Source organism: Marmota monax, unplaced genomic scaffold, assembly GCF_021218885.2.
Source record: "Marmota monax isolate L192 unplaced genomic scaffold, Marmota_monax_Labrador192_F-V1.1 WCK01_AAM20220418_F8-fsc00001, whole genome shotgun sequence".
Lineage (NCBI taxonomy): Eukaryota > Metazoa > Chordata > Mammalia > Rodentia > Sciuridae > Marmota > Marmota monax.
Window position 1 is genome coordinate 37,725,059 of NW_026693777.1, and position 7,183 is coordinate 37,732,241.

The following is a 7,183-nucleotide window of genomic DNA, read 5'->3' on the forward strand; positions in this document are numbered from 1 at the left end:
TTGATTTCTTGTATTAATATATTTTAATTTTTTGTGTGGGGGGGTACCAGGGCTTGAACTCAGGGGCACTCAACCACTGAGCCACAGCCTCAGCCCTATTTTGTATTTTATTTAAAGACAGGGTCTTACTGAGTTGCTTAGTGCCTCACTTTTGCTGAGGCTGGCTTTGAACTCACAATCTTCCTGTCTCAGCCTCCAGAGCTTCTGGGATTACAGGCATGCTCCACTGCGCCCTGCTTGTTTTATAGTTTTTTTTTTTTTTTTTTTTTTTTTTGTGGTGCTGGGGATTGAACCCAGAGCCTTGTGCATTCAAGAGAAGCACTCTACCAACTGAGCTATATCCCCAGTCCTAATTTGTAGTTTTTATTGTAGAACTATTTCATATCTTTGGAAAATTTATTTCAGTTTATTTTCTACCTATTGTAAATGGGATTGTTTCCTTGATTTCTTTTTCAGATAATTTACTATTGGCATATAGAAGTGCTACTGATATTTGTATGTTAATTTTATATCCTGTAACTTTACCAAATTTGTTTACTAGTTCTAATTTGTTTTTTTTTGTGTGTGTGTGTGTGTGTGTATGTATGTGTGGAGTCTTTTGTATCCTGTCATCAGCAAACAGTGGCAATTTGACTCCTGCCTTCCTTTAACTATTTGAATTTCCTTTATTTCTTTTGCCTATTGCTTTGGCTCAGACTTCCAGTAATATGCTGAATTAAAGTAATGAAAAAAATAGTGAAAGTGGTTATCCTTGTCTTTTTTTTTTGGTCTTTTTGGGGGTCTTTTTCCAGAGCTTAAAGGGAAAAATTTCAGCTTTTGCTCACTCAGTAAGATGTTGGCTGTGGGCTTGTTATGTAACAGCCTTAATTATATTATGGTGTTTCTTCTACACCTAATTTGTTCAGCATTTTTATCATAAAGGGAAGTTAAATTTTAGCATATACTTTTCTGCATCTATTTAGACGATCATGTGGTTTTTGTCCTTTATTTTTTTGATGTGGTGTATCACATTTATTGATTTGCATATGTTGAATCATTTTGGACTCTGGTATATATTCATGTGTGTCTATATATAATTTCTATTTCTTCATGATTCAATCTTGGTAAGGTATATATGTCTAAGAACTTGTTTATTTTTCTAGGTTACCAAATTTGTTGTGTATATAAATTCCAAAGTTTCAAAATGTTTCTAGTGTCCGCTAGATTCCAGGAGCAATTATGTGAGATGTTACTGTTTTCCTATTTAAGGCCTAGCTTCCTAATTAGGTAGTCACAGTTTAGAAGTAATGGCTTTTCTTAAAGTTCCCAGGGCTCTTTTAGTCATGGTCAAGGGGTTTTGGTAGGTAGATATTTAAACTTGGGTAGCTGATTTGTGTGTGTGTGTGTGTGTGTGTGTGTATGGTGCTGGGGATTGAACCCAGGACCTTGTGATGTGAGGCAAGCACTCTACCAACTGAGCTACATCCCCAGCCCCGGGTAGCTGAATTTTATATCCTGCACTGCCAACTCTGCACTTAGAGGTTCCTTCACCTCTAACTCTAAATAGTCCTCTAAGTTTTTCCTCCCCTTGAATAACTTTTTTAAGAACAAGGAGTGGAGACAATTTCTCAGGTTTTCATAGGAAGTTATGAACTTCTATAATTTCTTGCTTTAAGTTTCTCCTATACCAACTTGATCCAACAAGCATGATTTTTTTCAAGTGGCTTCTCAACAGCAATGTGGAATGGTTTGTTGCTAAAGCCTCTTAAAATTTCACACAAATGCAAAGGTCATTTCTCCTTCCAATTATAACATTGTCAAAAACCTGACTTACAAATCCAGACAGTTTACCACACTGCCAAATAGTTAGGCATTTAGTTACCCACAGTACCCCAAGAGATGCACTGGTAGCTTAAAGATCAAAAAAATTCCTGATTCTGAATCAGAGAAACAATTATTTTCTTCATCCCAACTGCAACACCTCTAATATTTTAGGGTGATACAAAATTCTTTTTCTGTGTTACCTAAAATGTCTACACAGTAGGTTTCTTATGGAATGTGGTATTCAGTAAGGGTCATAGTAGGCAATCTCAAATTCATAGTCTAATCTGTAAGGGACCTTGTCTCAGTAAAAGCAGCTGTCACTTTAAGAACTTTTAATCAGTCCAGTAAAGAGTTGAATTGTGCCTTCCCCCACCCCTCCAAAAAAAGATACATTTAAGTCCTAACCTCAGGAATCTTTGTATATGTAACAAGGATTTCAATATGAAATCATCTTGGGCTTACAGTGAACAATAAATCCAATGAAACACGTCCTCATAAGAACAAGAATAGACACACAGAAATGTACAGAGAAGGCATTATGAAGACCAAGACAGAGATTGGAGTTATGCAATCAAAAGCCCAGGAATTCCTGGACCACCAGAAGCCAAAGAGTCAAGGAAGGACTCTTCCTTGGAACCTTCAGAGGAAGCACAGCCCTGCTCCACCTCATTTGGAATTTTAGCTTCTAAAACATAAAAAAATAATATATATATTGAACCACCTATTTTGTAGTACTTTGTTATGGCAGCACTAAAACACTAATGAAAATTCAAATATTCTTATTTATTACCTTGAAAAACATTTATGGAACATTTATCATGTACAAGACAGACAAAGTGAAAGTCCTTGTTTTCATGAATCCTGTAATTTGATAGGGATGGAGATGGGAAAGAGAAAATAAGCAAAATAAATAAAAAAATAATTTCTTTTTCTGTTTTTATAGCAGTGCTGGGGATTGAAGCCAGGGCCTTGCTCATGCTAGGCAAGTACTCTATCTCTGAGCTATTCCTCCACTCTCTTGAACAAGATAATTTCTTATGGTAATAGGGAGCACGAAGACGGTGATTTGAGAGAATACTGGGGTGTTTAGGGACTTCTTTAAATTAAGTGGTCAGGGAGGAAAGTCACTGAGGAGATAACATTTGAGCTGAAACTTGAATACAGAGAAAGAGCCAGTGATGTGAAGATCAATCAGTGGGAAGAGTGTTGCATGCAGATGTTACAGCAAGTGCAAGGACCTGCAGGTAGGATTCACTTGTGTCTGAGGAAGAGGAAGGAGGCCAGTGGCTCAAGAATGGTGAGACAGGAAAAAGTGGTACTAAATGCAAGGAGCTCAGAGCATGACAGAGGTCAGATTTTGTGCAGCCTTGTAAACCACAGTAAATAATTATTTGAGATGCAATGGGAAGCCCTTGGAAGGCTTGGAAGGAAAAATGATCTGATCTATATTTTTAAATGAACTCTACTGCTGCCATATTGGAGTTAATTGAAGGGATATGGAGGATTTGTATTGCATCGACTTAGCCGAAGACATCAACTGATCCTGTGGGACATACCCTCAACAGTGTTGGAGGATTACAGGTAGTGTGAGACTGGCTGAGTTTTCAGTTCATCCTCATAGATTCTGGTTTATTCTTACAGATTCAGATGGTGCTTGTATAAGTGCCAGCCCCAGGCTCTGACTCCAGACATGTGCTGTTAATCAGCTCCTAAGTTGTATAAGGTCAAACCCCTATAATAAATTCATATAGACTTTAATTTGTATACTTATATATTTATATAATTATTTATATAGTTATGTAAATATTCAAACATTTATATAAACATTTAATATAAAATATATTTTATATAATATATACATGTTTATATATTTAAATATATTATATATGAAATATGTGATGTAGACAAATTTTTTGTGTATAAAATGTGTGATTTATATGTACTTGTTACACATATTTTTATATATGTGTGTGTGTCTATCTTCTACCTTCATCCTTTGTGGTTCTGCTTCTCAGATTGTAAGCTGTTGAAAGAGAAACAAAGGTGAAAGCAGATACACTTGATAAGAGGCCATTACTCTTTAGTTCTGAACCACAGATCCAGAGATGTTGTCATGGAGATGGGAGAAGCATACCAATTTCAGAAATATTCTGGAGGTTGTACTCATCAGTGTTGCTCTGAGAAATAGAAATAGAACCAATAAGGTAAGAGGGTGTGTGTGTGTGTGTGTGTGTGTGTGTGTGGTGTATGTGGGGGGGTGGAGAAAGATTTATATGAGGAATTGATTCATGCAAGTATAGAGGCTGAGAAGTTCCAAAATTTATTGTTGGTGAGCTAAAGAACCAGGAAAGCCGCTTGTATAATTCTAGTCTGAGTCTAAAGGCCTGCAAACTGGCAGAACTGAAGGCATAAATTTTATTCTGAAAGTCACAGGTTCAATACCCAAAAAGAGCTATTGTTCCAGTCTGAATGTGATAATAAGAAAAGACTAATTTCCACACTCAAAAAGTCAGGCAGAAGGAGTTTCCTCTTATTATCAAAAAGATCAGGCTTTTTGTTTTATTCAGACCATTAACTGATTAGATAGGGCCTGCCTACATTAGGAAGGGAAATCTGCTTTACTCAGTTTATCTACCTGTTAAGATGTTAATTTCATTCAGAAACATTCTCACAGATACATCCCACATAATGTTTACCCAAACTTCTGGGCACCTCATGGCCCAGTCAAGTTAACACACAAAATTAACCATGATAGAGACAGAACTTAGATATATATTGGATGCAGGGTTTTCTTCCTTCCAATTGTACCAGTCCTCACACTTAGAAGAACCTCAAAGTTGATTTAATGCTCTGTTACAGTCTTGAAATTCTTAATAGTTTTTCAACAAGAGGCCCTGAGTTTTCATTTTTCACTGAGCCCTACCAATTATGTAACTGGTTTACAAGGCTGCACAAAATCTGACCCCTGCCACACTCTGAGCTCCTTGCATTTGGTACCACCTTTTCCTGTCTCACCATTCTTGAGCCACTGGCTTCCTTCCTCTTCCTCAGACACAAGTGAATCCTGCCTGCAGGTCGTTGCACTGAATGTGAGGAGTGAGGAAAAAAAAATCTCAAATATTACACCAAGGTTTTTGGCTTAAACAACTGACTGAATGGTATTCCATTTGAAGGTATAGCTCAGGGGAGAAGTCAAGAATTCTGATTTTAATATGTCAATGAAGAATTGCTTCTTAGACACTGTGGTAATACATTTATTGATAGTCTCTTCAGGATTCATTTCCCTTTTTCTAACTAAACCCACCCAGTTTTCTAACTTCATGTTTAGAGTTTGATTGATTCTAATTTCAACCATACACAAACTGTCCTGGCATAGAAGGCCCTGTTCTATAGGGGAAAGGTAATATAGTAAACTAGACAGGCTGATAAGTAATCTTTGAATTCCCGTTGACTCCAGATTAAAGGGAAAAAAATTAGACACTTAACAAGCTGGGAAGAATCTACAGAGATTTACCCAAAAAGTTTATCAAACAGGGTTGATAATTCTTTAATCTATTATGAGAGAAACTATGCATTTCCCCAAATGTCTGCTTTTGCCACCTTTCTACATAAAAGACTTTCCAATTTTAATCTGGACAAATAGTTTCCTGGTAGAAAGACTGTATTGATCAGCCTTTCATATAGGTAAATACAACCATGTGATTATATTCTGTTTAATGGTCTATCAGGGCTAGTGGTATGTGAAATCTGTATATATCCTTAAAGTAAGGAGAAATACAATTCCTCCTAACTTTCTCCTTCCAGATGGTTAGATAGTGTATATATTGATATGTGTGGTAGTCAGCTTTTCATTGCTGTGGCCAAGGTGCCTGACAGAATCAACTTAAAGGAAAAAAGTTTACTTTGGGCTCAGGGGTTCGAAGGTCTCAGTCCATGGTTGGCCAACTTCATTGCTCTGGGCCTGAAGTAAGATAAAATATCATGGCAGAAGAGAGTAGCAAGGGAAAAGTTCTCAGCTTATGCAGTTGGGAAGGAAATAAAGGGAGAGAGAAAGGAAGGGGCCAGGGACAGATATAGTCCAAGGCCATGTTCCCAGTGATCTACTTCCTCCAGGCATACCTCATCTGCCACAGTTACCACCAGTGGTTCTTTCAAATTATTAATTCATCAAATGGATTAGTCCACTGGTGAAGTTACAGCTCTTATAATCTAGTCATTTTACCTCTGAACATTCTTGCATTGCTTAACATGTACTTTTTAAGGGTCATTCTTAGATCCTAACCCTAACAACAGGAATCCCAGCAGTATGCAGCAGAAAAGGATCCTAATCCTTTGATATCATGGAGCTAGCCAGTTTAGAATTGCCTACATCTGGAATTTTACAAGGGAATTAAGTACTATCTTGTTTAAGCCACCATGATTTTGGGTGATCATCAGATGCAGTCAGTGTTAATCATAAGTGATATGATATCCTGAAATTAATTTTGTGTCCTTTTCCTAAGGACACAAAAATGAATATCTGCTTTCTATAAGCAATGTTCTAATGGTCCAATTAGAACACTTTTTTTTTATTACTCAGGCCACATGCAATTTAGTTTTCATACATACCAAAACCATATTTTGATTTATTCTAAATTCTGAAAGAAATATAGAGTCTTTACTGGTATCTAATATTAAAAGTATTACTAATTTCTCTAGGGAAGCAGCAATTGATCCACATTTTCCTGACAGCAGCTCACATTTCATAAATCCTTGTTTAAAATTAATTCAGATCATTAAACAACATAAAAAATTCTTTTTAAGTTACACAATAAAAGCTGCCTTCTAAGAGACTGAAAAATGTGAGTTTAATGTCAGATAAGGTGACCAAATATCCAAAATTGGTGAAGACAGGCTCAGCTCCCAGATTGCCAGTTGCTCTGGTTTCTGTCTCTACACACGTCCTATGGTTCCAGCCAGATGTCATCCAACTTTAGGATGGAAATTTTTGCTTCTGCTCAGAAGCACAAATCACAGAAATGGGAAGAAACAATAGAAAAAGTATACATGGCAAAACCAAAATAAAACGAAAACAAACAAGAACAACAAAAAAATCCACAAAACAACTGTAACTAAACTATGTTTGAAATTTTAGCTAATTATTTGGTTCTTTGACAAAGTTTGGGCGCATTTGTCAGTGAATATTGTTTAGTTTGGTGTCTTCCACATTGTGAATTGAATGGCATGAACGTTGCATATAATAAGGGAAATGAAGAAAGATTTGGCTGATCCATTCTTAGGGCATGGTTAATGTTTTTAAAAAGTGATATAACTAGGAAAGCCTACAAAATGGCTAAGAACATTGCACATAATAAGGGTGAATATTTTTCAAAAGTTTTTG